Source organism: Rhinoderma darwinii, unplaced genomic scaffold (genome assembly GCF_050947455.1).
Source record: "Rhinoderma darwinii isolate aRhiDar2 unplaced genomic scaffold, aRhiDar2.hap1 Scaffold_4366, whole genome shotgun sequence".
In the NCBI taxonomy this organism is placed as follows: domain Eukaryota; kingdom Metazoa; phylum Chordata; class Amphibia; order Anura; family Rhinodermatidae; genus Rhinoderma; species Rhinoderma darwinii.
In genome coordinates, this window is record NW_027463853.1 from 110468 (window position 1) to 127427 (window position 16960).

The window sequence follows — 16960 nt, forward strand, 5'->3', positions numbered from 1 at the left end:
TATATCTATACACTGATAGCACACAGGCATATATCTATACACTGATAGTACACAGGCCTATATCTATATACTGATAGTACACAGGCATATATCTATATACTGATAGTACACAGGCATATATCTATATACTGATAGTACACAGGCATATATCTATATACTGATAGTACACAGGCATATATCTATATACTGATAGTACACAGGCATATATCTATATACTGACAGTACACAGGCATATATCTATACACTGATAGCACACAGGCATATATCTATACACTGATAGTACACAGGCCTATATCTATATACTGATAGCACACAGGCATATATCTATATACTGATAGCACACAGGCATATATCTATATACTGATAGTACACAGGCATATATCTATACACTGATAATACACAGGCATATATCTATATACTGATAGTACACAGGCATATATCTATATACTGATAGTACACAGGCATATATCTATACACTGATAATACACAGGCATATATCTATATACTGATAGTACACAGGCATATATCTATATACTGATAGTACACAGGCATATATCTATACACTGATAGCACACAGGCATATATCTATACACTGATAGTACACAGGCCTATATCTATATACTGATAGCACACAGGCATATATCTATATACTGATAGTACACAGGCATATATCTATATACTGATAGTACACAGGCATATATCTATACACTGATAATACACAGGCTTATATCTATATACTGATAGTACACAGGCATATATCTATAAACTGATAGTACACAGGCATATATCTATATACTGATAGTACACAGGCATATATCTATATACTGATAGTACACAGGCAGATATCTATATACTGATAGTACACAGGCATATATCTACATACCAGTATATTAGCCTGTGCACTGATAGTACACAGGCAGCTGTTAGGACATACCTCAATATGCCCTAACAACAGGAAATATGGTAGGACAGCCCTGGGGTCCTTCAATGGACCCTGGGCTGTCTGCCCATATATGGTATGTCCCTCAATCGCGTCACAGGGATTCCTGCGATGCGATCCAAGGGGCATCTCCCTTTCTCCTGAATGCTGCAGTCCGCTGTGATCGCAGCATTCAGGGGAATAGCGGCGGAGATGAGAGGTTTCTCTGATCTCCGCCGTTATAGAGCGGGGCTGCGGATGCGTAATACAACCATTGCCCCGCTCCTGACATAAGTGAGAGCGCGGTCAGCATGAGGTGATGCGGCCGGCGCTGCACTATAATAAGCGGCGGTGCAGACACTGAAGACAGAACATGGGGGTGTTTTGCAGCGCGCCCGCCATGTTCTGTCTTCAGTGCCGGCAATCATTAGTGCAGCGCTGGCCGCAACGCATCATCCTGACCCCGCGCACTCGTCATGACTCAGGAGCCGGGCAATGACTATCACACAGCCGCAGCCCCGCTCTCATACATTCATGTGTTACTATACTGAGCTGTGCGGCCGCAGAGCTAAGTATCGAAATACATGACATAACGGTATCTAAACAGTATGGAAGTTTCGAGGCATCGTGCATCCCTAACGGTCATAGATGTGGTCATAGATTTTGGTGGTTTCTTATGTTGATCTGTTAGATTCTTCGCACTCTCTGCTGTATTGTACTGAATTGTTACATATGTGAAATCAGGGGGAAGATCTGACTATTATTAAAACAGAGGATGAAGAAGAAGAGCGAGTGAGGGTCGATCAACCGTGTAAGAGTGAACCGGAGGAGGAAATTCCAGGAGGTGTTACCAGAGGTCAGTAATAATGAATTTAGAAAGTGAACTCCGTGGTTTATTAAGCAGGACCTGCTGTGTTATTTGTTGTTGTTTTTTTAACCACATTCCTCCCCTTATACTTGGCGTCCTCCAGATTCCAACGCTGTCATTTTCTTTTTTGCCCCCCTCCATGTTGTTCCACTACAGCCCTTACTCCGTTTTGCACCTAACATATGCGTGTTGTAATTAAAGGTACAAAGAGGAGACACCATCTCTCCTCAGTAGGCGTTGCCTCACTTTTTGTTGTGACGCTGTCCAATCAGAGCGGACCGCTTCACAGCGATGCAGAAAACCTGCTGATTTTGTGAAATTTCCTGCAGGTCTTTTGCATCGCTGTGAGGCTGTCCACTATGATTAGATAGCGTCACAGCAATGAGCGAGTCAACATCTACTGAGGAGAGAAAAGGTCTTCTCCTTTCTGTTCTCTTTAAGGTGGGGTTCCTCCTTAGTTCTACATTACAGTAACACGTCAGACAATGTGTTATACATAGTGCAGCACCTGAGGGAGCTGTGACTGCACATAGAAGTTCTCTACAAGGTGTTCTATGAATCCGGTCATGCACTAGGCTTAGCATCAGATTTTGGGGGGCAGCGGCTGCGATTAACAGCTGCACTCTAGGCCGAGATCTAGGAAAGCTCAGTTCAACCACTTACAGAGAATGTGTCATCAGAAAATGATCTATTGTTTAAATCAATTTTCGTTTAAACATATTTTTTATGATTTTTTGGTGCGTTTTTTTTATATTATTTTTTTGTCTTTATCTAATCTTGCAGTTTGCCCTCTGGCCAATGAGTCTCATAGTAGACTGCTCCTTACAGTTCTCAGCAGTCATCTCATTATCATCACAGGCAGGATTACACTGACAGGTAACATCTATATATGTAGATAACAAAGAATCCACCATTCATAATAGACTGACCCTTCCTGTTCTGTAGAGATCATTTCTCAGCACTCATCTCCTTATCATCACAGGCAGGATTACACTGACAGGTAACATCTATATATAGATAATACAGAATCCACCATTCATAATGGACTGACCCTTCCTGTTCTGTAGAGATCATTTCTCAGCAGTCATCTCATTATCATCACAGGCAGGATTACACTGACAGGTAACATCTATATATAGATAATACAGAATCCACCATTCATAATGGACTGACCCTTCCTGTTCTGTATAGATCACTTCTCATCACACCTCTCATTATCATCACAGGCAGGATTACACTGACAGGTAACATCTATATATGTAGATAACAAAGAATCCACCATTCATAATAGACTGACCCTTCCTGTTCTGTAGAGATCATTTCTCAGCACTCATCTCATTATCATCACAGGCAGGATTACACTGACAGGTAACATCTATATATAGATAATACAGAATCCACCATTCATAATGGACTGATCCTTCCTGTTCTGTATAGATCATTTCTCAGCAGTCATCTCATTATCATCACAGGCAGGATTACACTGACAAGTAACATCTATATATAGATAATACAGAATCCACCATTCATAATAGACTGATCCTCCCTGTTCTGTAGAGAACATTTCTCAGCACTCATCTCATTATCGTCACAGACAGGATTACACTGACAGGTAACATCTATATATAGATAATACAGAATCCACCATTCATAATGGACTGACCCTTCCTGTTCTGTATAGATCACTTCTCATCACACCTCTCATTATCATCACAGGCAGGATTACACTGACAGGTAACATCTATATATGTAGATAACAAAGAATCCACCATTCATAATAGACTGACCCTTCCTGTTCTGTAGAGATCATTTCTCAGCACTCATCTCATTATCATCACAGGCAGGATTACACTGACAGGTAACATCTATATATAGATAATACAGAATCCACAATTCATAATGGACTGACCCTTCCTGTTCTGTATAGATCACTTCTCATCACACCTCTCATTATCATCACAGGCAGGATTACACTGACAGGTAACGTGTATATATAGATAACACAGGATCCACCATTCATAATGTACCATCTCATTATCATTACAGGCAGGGTTACACTGACAGGTTACACCTATATATATATATATATATATATATATATATATATACTATAGAACAGGGTATAGGAGCGGCACTGTGTAGATAGCCAAGAAACGGTTGGTGCTAGCTTCAAAAATTAAGGAGTGACGTACTCCTCATACATATATCCAAGAAAAGAGACTAGAAGCAGCACTCAGCAAAAAATGTGAATTTATTCACCCAACACAGCCCTGTGTTAGACAACATATAGGCTAAAACGGCCAGAAAGATATAACTGACAATAGCTGGACGCAATAGTACAATCATGTAGAGGCTGAAAAAGCTAGCACATACCCTGGGACATGATAAGGAGTGCAGGAGATCAAAAAAGTGGATGGATGAATGAACGCCTCGACGCGCGTTTCGCCCTGTAGACCGGCTTCGTCAGAGTTATATCTTTCTGGCCATTTGAGCCTATATGTTGTCTTTGGATGCTTCTAGCTTCACTTTTCATGTATTGCTATATATTTTGTAGGCAATGATAGACCTTATTGTCTATCTCTGCATATTGTCATAATCAGCTGGTAGCTCTATACTACGTGTGGGCCTTATTACCTTATACCCATGGGTTTATAATTCTGTCATATGAACTATCTGAGCGTGGTTTGGTCATCCTTGTATGGTTGACTCTGTTTGTCTATGGTCTATGCCATCTGACCCTGCTGTATATATCTCCGTGTATGATGTATCCCATCTTTTATTCCATTATATGTTATTGGTGATTATATTTAATAAAGATTTTTTGTACTTTTGTATATCATTCAGTATACTATTTCTTTAAGGGCTATGTCCCTTCATGGTTCGCTTCTAGGTTGTCTACTTGCAATAAGGGACCCCAGCATACACCATTTTTTGGTGTGAGGTTTTGTTTAGGTTGTCTCAGCTTGAAGAATAGGCCAATGTTTTTGCAGTATTTAGAAAATCTGAGGAGAGCATATATCAAAATTGCCTATGCATCTAATTTGGGGTGATAATGGAGCATTTATCTTCCCTCTTCCATAAAGTAACTCACCTCTAGTGATGGCTCTAGCTCTGGCATAAGCTCTATGTAGGGACTTTTTAGGGTACCCACGTGCGCAAAATTTGTCAAAGTTTGTCACATTCAGATTGGAAGGACTTCTCATCGGAGCAGTTTCTTTTCGCTCTGAGATACTGTCCTATGGGAATACCCTTTTTCAGGGCCGGAGGGTGGAAACTTTCCCAATGTAGGAAATTGTTGGTAGCAGTAGTCTTCTGATAGATGTCGGTGTGCACACTGCCACCAGGGTCCAGCGAGATTTTGAGATCCAGGAAATTAATTTCTTTCTCGTGTATTTCGTAAGTGAATTTCATGCCTATGTCATTGATGTTGAGAATCTCCATAAAGTCCAAGAAAAGTGATTTGTCCCCATCCCAAAAAATAAGAATATCATCAATGTATCGACCCCAGAATAAAATGTGACAGGTAAAAAAACATAAATCATCCGTGAAAACAAAACTATCTTCCCACCACCGTAAAAAAAGATTAGCATATGTGGGTGCACAAACTGTGCCCGTGGCACTGCCTTTTATTTGATGGTAAAATTCGCCATCGAACATAAAATTATTGTGGGATAAAATAATTTTAAGTAGTCAAATAATGAATCCATTGTGTGCTTGGAACTGAGTGCCCTTCGTGCTCAAAAAATATTGAACAGCAGTTAAACCAAGATCGTGTCTAATGTTAGTGTATAGAGATTCAACATCAATGCTGGCTATTAAGGTGGTGGCTGTAACAGAAATCCCCTGGATCCTGGTGACAGTGTCCTTAGTATCTCTAAGATAGGAGGGCAAGGCTGTGACAAAGGATGAGAGCATCTCATCTACTTATAACTAATCCCTTGCGTGAGGTTATCGTTCCCCGAAACGATAGGTCTGCCTGGTATTGGACGAGATGTTTTATGAACCTTAGGCAAGGCGTAGAATGTTGAAAGGGTTGGATTAGGATTAAACATTCTTTTAAACTCATCCTGTGTGATGAGAAACTGTGATTTCGCCTCCGAAAGTAAGGAATGTAATTCACTAGTGAACTGTTCGGTAGGATTTTTTGCAAGAATGGTATAAGTGGACACATGATCTAAAAGTCTGTGGACCATAGATGTGTAATCATCCCTATCCATAACGACAGTGTTACCCCCCTTGTCAGATGGCTTAACAATGATGGATTCATTCTTAGAGAGTTCATCCAATGCAACCTGCTCCATATGACTGAGGTTACCAAAGACTTTGGATTTAGCGTATTTTAACCCTCGTAGATCTGCACTGACAATCTTGACAAATATGTCGATGTGGCCATATTGGGAGAACGGTGGTGTCATGTGTGACTCTGGTCGCAAAGACGAGAAAGGACCCGTGGCCATAGTAGCTCCAAATTCATTTTCATTAAGAAGTGCTTCGAGGTCAGTAAGAGTCCTCAATTCATTGGGAGTATTTGGAGTGTTCGGAGAAGGGTTAACTTTAAAATGTTTAAGTAGAGCTAACTTCCGTGCAAATAAATGTAGATCTTTGGTCCAAGTGAATTCGTCATAGCCAGGGGTGGGAGGGTATGAAAGGCCTTTCTGTAGAAGCGCCATCTGATATGGGTTCAGTTGGAAAGAAGATAAATTATATATCTGCATTCTGTCATTTTTAGTCATCAGGTCCCCTGACTTCAAGTCCCTCAACTCACCTGATTCCAACCCAAATTGGGTGGTCCTAAAAAAGGAAACGGAGTATTTAGAGTAGATGGACTCTTCCCAGTGCCACTTGACACTGTAATGCTTGCTCCCAATGGTCCAGTGTTCTTCCCCGCTGTGAAGGGGGTGGTAACCGTATTGGTCGTGAACATAGTGGGTAAAGCATAGGAGGAGGAAGAAGAGGGAGCCGACATGGGTACTCTGGATGGATTTTCTTGGCCAGGTTGTATAGGGCATATTTGTTTATTTACTTTAAGAGGTAAAAAGGTTCTTTTTGGAGGATTATATCTCCTGTTGTTGGTTTTTCGCTTTGTCCCCAGTCTCTTATTCTCAAGGGATGGCCTAGGGTCATCTGTACCGGAGATATCAGATTCAGAGTAGTCAGTAGATCTAATTTCACGATGGATAACAGGGGGGTGTGTGTTTACGGAACGAATACGCTTGTCCCGTTTCAAAGTCTTTGCGGTCTCGTATATATTTACGGTGTTGCGTTCCTTCATTTCTCTTTGCAGGCTTTCCATATTTCTTTGTAGTTTGATTTCACAGTTGTTATATTCGGATGTGGTACTGAAGATTTTAATATCCTCAATTTCCTTTTGCAACTGGAGGTTAATTTGATCAAAGGCACTTTTTTCAAAGTCCAAGGGGTAGTGAAGCATGCGTAGAGAATTATCGGTTAGAAGGTCTTCCCACCCTTTAAGGATGTGCGCCGACTTTTTGTGCGCAGGCGCGCCCTCCTGGATTTCTGATTGGTGCAGTCCATTGGCCATTCTGATTGGCCTTACGACCCGCTCGTCTCACTATTGACGGCCGGTCTGTTTAGCCTCTTTTCATTGGGTCCCTGCGGACCGACGCCCACTGTCATGGCGGACCGAGGCTTTAAAAGGGTGTGGATCCACAATACGCCGTCAGTAGCCCCATATGAACCCCTGAGGACGCTACGTTCGTAGCGAAACATGTCGGGGGGGCTTCTCGCTATGTTTTATACGCAATGTCTCACTGACTGTCAGCCGCTGCTATGATCTTGTTTTGCAATTTCAGCGTACTGCAGACGCTGTCTAAACACTGACCCATTACACTGGACTGACTGTTTGCATCTCAGCACGCAGATCTTCTGCTGCCAGTGAGCATTGGCTCGTTTTTAAACGAGTGTCGTTTCGTCTTTGATCATTTACTTATTTAATCATACCCAATAAAAGTTATATTTTATCTTATTGAATACTCCTGTATCTGGCTGGAAACAAGGGCAACCCTTCTCTATTTTGCCTAACCGCAGATTAGTTTCACTTTGTTACAGTGTTGTGCCTGCCAGCCAGCGGGGTCTCCCTTTCCCTTTTTTGCTATAAAAACCACATCAAAAACCTCTTGATTACACTTGATTTTGCGTGTTTGTGTGTGTGTGTGTGGGGGGGGGGGGTGCTTGCCGCTGATTCTTCAAAAGAGCTGATAAGCGGCTATGAAGTATCAGCGGCGCGCGTTAACACTCCGCTCTGCCCCACACACAGCTCTGCAGGCACGAGAAAAGTGTTAAAGGGATCGTCCAGTAAAACATGGCGCCGCACCTGTCCTCAGGTCGGGTGTGGTATTACAGCTCTGTCCTATTCACTTCAATGGAGGTGAACTGCAATACCAGACACAACCTGAGGACAGGTGCGGCGCTGTGTCTCCAATCCGGACACCCCTTCTGTCCTGAGATGACCCGACGGGGGAGGAGGGTGTCAGAGCCACCCACCGCCATCACTGCAGACAGAACCACAACTACGGCATGAGGGCAGGGCTTGTCCTGAGTGCACTGTCTCTTGTTATGGACAGATTTATAGTCACGTGAACCCCGTCTGATGAACCGGTAACCTAGGTCCGATCACATGACAGAGGGGGATCACCAAAAACCCTGTGAACCCTCAGCCCATCAATCCAGCCCTTTCCTGGTTATATCTGCTTCTGGGAAAGCTGGGTGACCACCATTACCCCTCCTACTGGAGTGTGAGAGGTTCATTAGTCACATCCCCAAACATACTCCAGTAGGAGGGGTAATTGTCGTCACCCAGCTTTCCCAGACCCCTGAACGGTAAATCTCTCTAGTTGTGCTGAGACTGTTTGGGAATGTGACAGGGGTCTGGGAAAGCTGGGTGACCACACTAACACCGGGCATATTATCACCCAGCATTCCCAGGACAGTTACATCATGTGTCCTTTATACAGAGTCTCCTGCACGACTACAGGGGGGGCCGTCGGGTGTGGGGGGGGTCACGAGAGCGGGGGTCTGTGAGATAGAGAGTGGGACAGACACACACATCTTACATGCAGTGCAGCTGGTCTTCATGATGGCGCCTGCTCTCTCCCTGCAAACAGCTGCTCTGCTGTGTGACTCTGACCTGCGTCTGCGCAGTACAGAGCCAGAGAGCAGATACAATGGACGGGAGCCGTTCATTGACTCCTATGCATTGTAGCTGCCGTATTCCATCTCTGTATGTGTCGTTAATCAACACATACAGAGATGAAAAAAAAAATGGTAGCCCCCATAGAGAAGAAAAAGAAAGAAAAAAATAAAAAGTACAACACAAATAAATACAATTTATTTTAATGACCTACTAAAAGCAATATTATATAAAAAATAAAATTTTCCGTGACCCCTTAAGGACGCAGCCTAGATTTTTCAAATCTGACATATTTCATTTTATGTGGTAATAACGTCGGAATGCTTAAACCTACCCAAGCGATTCTGAGATTGTTTTCTTGTGACACATTGGGCTTTATGTTCGTGGTAAAATTTGGACGATATATTCAGTCTTCATTTGTGAAAAATTGCAAAATTTTGAGAAAATTTACAAGAAATAGCATTTTTCAGAATTTAAATGCATCTGCTTGTAAAACAGACGGTTATACCACCCAAAATAGTTACTAGTTCACATTTCCCATATGTCTACTTTAGATTGGCATTGTTTTTTGAACATTCTGTTATTTTTCTTGGACGTTACAAGGCTTAGAACATAAACAGCAATTTCTCATATTCTTAAGAAAATTTCAAAAGCCTTTTTTTGAAGGTACCAGTTCAGTGCTGAAGTGGATTTGAGGGGCCTATGTATTAGAAACCCCCATAAAACACCCCATTTTAAAAACTAGACCCTTCAAAGTATTCAAATCAGCATTTAGAAGTTTTTTAACCCTTCAGGCATTTCACAGGAATTAAAGCAAAGTGGAAATGAAATTTGCAAATTTAATTTTTTCAGCTGAATTTCAATTTTATTCAATTTTTTTCTGTAACAAAGAAGGTTTTACCAGAGAAACAATACTAAATATGTATTGTCCAGATTCTGCAGTTTTTAGAAATGTCCCACATGTGTCTCTAGTGCGCTCGTGGACTAAAACACAAGCCCCAGAAGCAAAGAAGCACCTAGTGCATTTTGAGGCCTCTTTTTTATTAGAATATATTTTAGGCAGCATGCCAGGTTTGGAGAGGTGTTGAGGTGCCAAAACAGTAGGAATCCCCAAAAAGTGACCCCATTTCGGAAACTACACCCCTCAATGAATTAATTTATGGTTGTTGTTACCATTTTGACCGCACAGTTTTTACACAGCACATATTTGAATTGGGCTGTGAAATTAAAAAAATGAAATTTTTTCCAATAAGATGTCATTTTTGATAAAAATTTCTTATTTTCACAGGGAACAAAATACCCCATTTTGTTGCCCAATTTGTCCTGAATGCAGCAATACCCCATTTGTGGTGATAAACTGCCGTTTGGGCCCATGTGAGGCATCAGAAGGAAAGGACCACCATTTGGCCTACTGAAGCTTTTCTGGTGCTAAGTCATGTATGCAGAAGCCCCTGAGGCACCAGTACAGTTGAAACCCCCGAGAAGTGACCCCATTTTAAAAACGACACCCCTTAAGACTAGAGGTGTAGTGAGCATTTTGACCCCACAGGTACTGTGTAAAAGATAATGCGCAGCAGATGGTGCAGAGTGAGATTTGCAATTTTATATATATATATATGGCATGTCAGTGTCCGATATAGTGTGCCCAGCATGCGCCACCGGAGATATACACCCCATAAGATGTAATGTGGGTTCTCCTGGGTACGGCAATACCCTACATGTGGCTGTTATCAGCTGCCTGGGCACACAGCAGGGCTCAGAAGGGAAAGATGAGGGGGATAAGCTGTGCGGAGGGCATCAGGGTAAGTAAAACTGGGGTAGATTAAAAATCAAGGGATGTATGATCAATTTTAAAACAATCTTTTATACAGAGCTCTGGTTTTTCAGGACACGTGTCACATTGGTATATTGTGTCCCTCCTTATCGCCCTCTTATAGCAGACTCTGCACCCCTTTTGACTCTTTCCCTTTCCACCGGTTTTGGAACTTCTCCTGGAAAGTGTTGCCCTGGTACGATGCGTGTGGCCATGCTTCCAGAAGTACTGGGTGCCCCCCCTTCCTGGTCCCTAAAGATTAGATTTTTGATAACCAACTCTTGAAATTCCAGGAAAGTTCCCGTCTGGCCTGTACATCGACGTAGCACGTAACGCATTGTACAATGCCATCTGTATGATGTGCACAAACAGCTTCTTATACCACACCTCATGGCGCTGTAGGGCTTCAGGACTTGATTTGACAAGTCCATCCCTCCCAAGTACCTACTGTAGTCCAGGATGCAGTCTGGTTTGGGGGTGGCCTTTCCTTCATGTATCCTAAATCTGTAGGTATACCCTGATTCACTCTCGCAGCTCATACATCTTCACGCCATACCTTGCCCTCTTATCCGGCAGGTACTCGCGGAATTGAACCCTCCCTTTAAAATGTACCAGGGACTCATCAATAGAAATACAATTCTCGGGGGTGAATGCTGGGAAAACCGGGCACTGGCACGGTCTAATAGGGGTCTCCGTTTATACAAACGGTCAAAACTGGGGTCATCTCGGGGTGGGCACGGCTCATTATCAGTATAATGTAAGAAGCCAAGTATTGCCTCATTTATTTATTTTTTTAGGTTCCAGTTCAGTTCTGAAGTTGCTTTGAGGGGCCCATATATTAGAAACCCCCATCAAACACCCCATTTTAGAAACTAGACCCCTCAAAGTATTCACAACAGCATTTAGAAAGTTTATGAACCCTTTAGGTGTTTCACAGGAATTTAGAGCAAAGTAGAGGTGAAATTTACATATTTATTTTTGTCAGAAAATCCTTTTTATGCAATTTTTTTTCTATAACACAAAAGGATTTACCAGAGAAACGCAACTCAAAATGTATTGCCCAGATTCTGCAGTTTTGATAAATATCCCACATGTGGCCTTAGTGCGGTAATGGACTGAAGCACCGGCCTCCGAAGCAAAGGAACACCTAGTGGATTTTGAGGCCTCTTTTTTATTAGGCACCATGTCCGGTTTGAAGAGGTCTTGTGGTGCCAAAACAGTGGAAACCCCCCAAAAGTGACCCCAATTTTGAAACTAGACCCCTTGAGGAATCCATTGTAGTTTTCTTGGGGTGCATGCGGCTTTTTGATCAGTTTTTATTCCATTTTTAGGTGGCGCGGTGACTAAAAAACAGCAATTCTACTATTGTTTTTTCATTCTTTTTTTTTTACTGCGTTCACCGTGCGCTATAAATGACATTCACTTTATTCTGCGGGGCGATACGATTACGGCGATACCAGATGTTTATAGTTTTTTTATGTCTTATGGCGTTTGCACAATAAAATACGTTTTGTAAACAATCATTCCCTTTTTGTGTTACCTTATTCTAAGAGCCAGAACTTTTTTATTTTTCCATCAATAAAGCCGTGCGAGGACTTATTTTTTGCGTAACGAACTGTAGTTTCGATCAGGACCATTTTTAGGTACATGCGACTTTTTGATCTCTTTTTCTTCAATTTTTTGCGAGGTGAAGTGACCAAACAATTGTGATTGTGGTACGGTCTATTATTATTTTATTTTACGGCGTTCACCGTGCGGGATAAATAACGAAATCATTTTGTAGTTCAGGCCGTTACGGACGCGGCGATACCAATTATGTATAGTTTGTTTGTTTATATATTTTTATTAATAATAAAGGACTGATAAGGGAAAAAGGGGGATTTTTACTTTTAATACTTTTTAAAACTTTTATTTTCTTATTTTTACACATCTTTTTTTTAACTATTTTTTAACTTTATTACTTTGTCCCACTAGGGGACTTGAGGGCAGGAGGCCCTGATCGCAATTCTAATACACTGCACTACATGCGTAGTGCAGTGTATTAGAACTGTCAGCTACTCACTGACAGCAAGCATAGTGGGTCCTGACGTTGTCAGGAACCACTAGGCTTCCGTCTATGGCATAGCCGGACGCCATTGTTTGGTGTCCGGTTGCCATAGTCACCATCGCCGGCCGCTATCGTGTAGCAGGCCGGCGATGGCGGATTAACCCCTAAGAAGCCGCGATCGCTATTGAACGCGGCTTCTGAGGGGTTAATCGGCGGGGAAGCTTCGCGATCGGTCCCGGCACATTGAGCAGTGATAGTCTGCTGTCGGAAACAGCAGCTATCACAGCTCATGAACGCGCCCCGCGTGAACGGCGCCGTGTTTACTCCATGACCTACTATTAGGTCACTGAGCACGAACGCTACAGTTAGCATGACCTAATAGTAGGTCATGGAGCGTTAAGGGGTTAAAGAACTGCAACAGTGTGTATATATGTATGTGTATATATGTATGTATGTGTATGTGTGTGTATGTATGTGGATATATGTATGTGTGTGTATGTATGTGTATATATGTATGTATGTGTATGTGTGTGTATGTGTGTGTATATATGTATGTGTGTATGTATGTGTATGTATGTATGTATGTGTGTGTGTGTGTGTATATATGTATGTGTGTATGTATGTGTATATATGTGTATGTATGTATGTGTATGTATGTGTATGTATGTATGTGTATATATGTATGTGTGTATGTATGTGTATATATGTATGTGTATATGTATGTGTATATATGTATGTGTGTATGTATGTGTGTATATATATATGTGTATATATTTATATATATATATATAACATACGCACACACACACATAAATAACGGGTAAATCTATTTTAAAAAATTACAAAATTGTTTATTTTTCAATTTTTTTTGTGATTTTTCTGCTCATAATAAAATTGTAAAACATGGAATTAATTAAACTAATCTAGAAAATGAAAGCCTCATAAGTCTTGTAAAAATCAAAGTTAAAATAGTTGTGATATTCAAAGCGGTTGCAAAGTTATTATCGTCTAAAGTAGTGCAAATCAGAAACGGAAAATGTGACCTGGACGCAGGGGCATCAATGACCCCTGGTCATGAAAGGGTTAATTATGTACCGAAAATACAATTGACAAAATCTACAATCAATATATATATAAAGTATTTTTCGGACTATAAGGCGCAGTTTTTAGCAAGAATAAATCTTGCTAACAAGTCCCTGCGTGTTCTAGTCGGCAGTGCCGGGCCCCCTGACCGCTCCTTACTTAACCCCTTCCCGACCCATGATGTGCCAGCACATCATCAGGCGGGGAGGGGATGATGTATGGAGCGGGCTCACGCGCTGAGCCTGCCCCATACACTGCAGGTGTCAGCTTCTGACACGCTGCACTACCGGCTAGGAACAGAGATGGCGCTGTTTAACTAGTTAAATACTGTGGTCAATAGCGACCGCTGCATTTATATTGGTTTTCCTACGAAGGACATTTATGACATATCCACAGGTGTAATATCTCTAGAACGGGGCCCCCTAAGCCCCATTCCATCTTACCCGGCTCCGCGGTCTTCCGGCCACTTCACTTCCTGGTTACATGTTCGAGTTACGCAGTTTCCGCAACTCCCATAGAACTGAATAGTAGTTACGGCTACAGAGTAGCATGCTACGCTGCTTCTATAACTGACATTCACTACTATGGGAGTTCCGGAAACAGCGTAGCTCAGCGAGTTACGCTGTTTCCGTAACTCATCCATGTATTGCAGTGTATTGTACCAGCGATCTAATGATCACTGGTTCAAGTCCCCTAGGGGAACTAATAAAATGTGTGTAAAAAAAAATAATCTAAAGTTAAAAAAAAACATTTCCCATTTTCCCCAAGCACAATGTAAAAATAAAAAAATAATAATAAAATTGGTATCGCTGCATCTGAAAAAGTCCGGAACTATTACAATATAGCATTATTTGACTCACACAGTGAACGGTGTAAAAATGTTTTATTTAAAACCCCCGACTGTCTGTATTCTTCTACCATATTACGTTATAAATGGCCGCTCTGTTGTAACGGTTCACTGGGATACGCTTCTTGTGATGTCATCTAGAATGTGGGCAGATTCTATTTCTCTGAGCGTGACGTCCTCTAGAGAATCTGAGCGTGATGTCATGTGAAGGGCGGGGCCTGTGATCTGCATGTGTTCCGTTTGCACATAATGGCCCTCAGGTTGTGACATCATCAAGTTTATAAATTGGGGTCACACATTGACCGCGGTGTCAGTTTCTCTTGCTGGCTCTCATCATGGACGTGTCTCATATGAAGAAGAGGAGGATGGTGATGTTTCCAATGATGAGTGTTGTAGAGAAGATGGAGGTTGGCGGACGCCAATTTCCGGAGGACGTGGAGATGGAGGAGGAGGATGAGAAGATGGAGGCTGGCGGACGCCAGTTTCCAGAGGACGTGGAGATGGAGGAGGAGGATGAGAAGATGGAGGCTGGCGGACGCCAGTTTCCAGAGGACGTGGAGATGGAGGATGGGAAGATGGAGGTTGGCGGACGCCAATTTCCAGCTCCTGATGTGGAGATGGACGACCTTTCGGGGGCTACGGTTAACATCAGGGCCTCCAACCCCCGAAAGAGAAAGTGGCCATTTTAGTAACATCTGCCACTTGGGGCCCATTTACCATCAGGGCCCCCAACCCCCGGGAGAGATAGCGGCCATCTTATTTCCATCTGCCGCTCGGGGCCCATTTACCATCTTTAGGTGAGGTAAGTGCCGTCCACTGATGATCTTCTCACCTCACGACTCTTCTACAGCCGCCTGGACACTGAATTTCTGGTTTGTTTTGCAGTTGTCACCCCAATATTGTGGTCTTTACCACCTAAACCATCAGAAATTCCCATGAAGACTCCTCCAGTGATGAGCAGACGTGAGATCCGGTAAGTCTGACGTCTTCCGCTCGTCTTCATCTTCTCCTTGTGGTGAAGGTTTTGTGAATTTTTTTGCTTATTTGTATTTTTTCCTTTTCTAGGATCCGACTTTGAAAAATATGAAAAACGTTTCCGGTTTCTTCTGATCCAGGATCGAGCTGTGTAAGGGTGGACTGGCGGCCATATCCACGGGTGAAGAAGGACCCTCCCCCTCTTCATCTCACCGATCATCGCATGTTAAAGGGCCGGAGCCACAGAAAACCGCACAGAAATTCTACCAGATTCTATAATAAACAGATTTATTTTTACCATTTTTAGTGTTTTCATTTCTAGATTGGGGAATTTATCCAGGGAACCTGTGTTCTATGGGGAACCGAAGGTTATAGGTGTAATACTCTGCAGAATATATCACTATGTATCTGTCAGGAGGTGGAGAGGACAGAGCAATGTTCTGCAGATCTGTAGAGAGGTCAGTGGTGTAATAATCTGCAGAATATATCACACTGTATCTGTCAGTAGAGGACAGAGCAATGTTCTGCAGATCTCTAGACAGGTCAGTGGTGTAATAATCTGCAGAATATATCACTCTGTATCTGTCAGGAGGTGGAGAGGACAGAGCAATGTTCTGCAGATCTCTAGAGAGGTCAGTGGTGTAATACTCTGCAGAATATATCACTATGTATCTGTCAGGAGGTGGAGAGGACAGAGCAATGTTCTGCAGATCTGTAGAGAGGTCAGTGGTGTAATAATCTGCAGAATATATCACACTGTATCTGTCAGTAGAGGACAGAGCAATGTTCTGCAGATCTGTAGACAGGTCAGTGGTGTAATAATCTGCAGAATATATCACTATGTATCTGTCAGGAGGTGGAGAGGACAGAGCAATGTTCTGCAGATCTGTAGAGAGGTCAGTGGTGTAATAATTTGCAGAATATATCACTATGTATCTGTCAGTAGAGGACAGAGCAATGTTCTGCAGATATCTAGACAGGTCAGTGGTGTAATAATCTGCAGAATATATCACTATGTATCTGTCAGTAGAGGACAGAGCAATGTTCTGCAGATCTGTAGACAGGTCAGTGGTGTAATAATCTGCAGAATATATCACTCTGTATCTGTCAGTAGAGGACAGAGCAATGTTCTGCAGATCTGTAGACAGGTCAGTGGTGTAATAATCTGCAGAATATATCACTATGTATCTGTCAGGAGGTGGAGAGGACAGAGCAATGTTCTGCAGATCTGTAGAGAGGTCAGTGGTGTAATAATCTG

General features: G+C 42.3%; 1 long non-coding RNA gene across 1 annotated transcript; it reads left to right on the plus strand.

Moving 5' to 3' along the window:
- Window positions 1-1389: 1389 nt before the first annotated feature.
- On the plus strand, window positions 1390-15982 carry LOC142713823 (uncharacterized). The gene is made up of 3 exons (XR_012870221.1): window positions 1390-1775; window positions 15613-15700; window positions 15793-15982. It is a non-coding gene; the product is annotated as an uncharacterized LOC142713823 (long non-coding RNA).
- The last annotated feature ends 978 nt before the right edge of the window (window positions 15983-16960 follow it).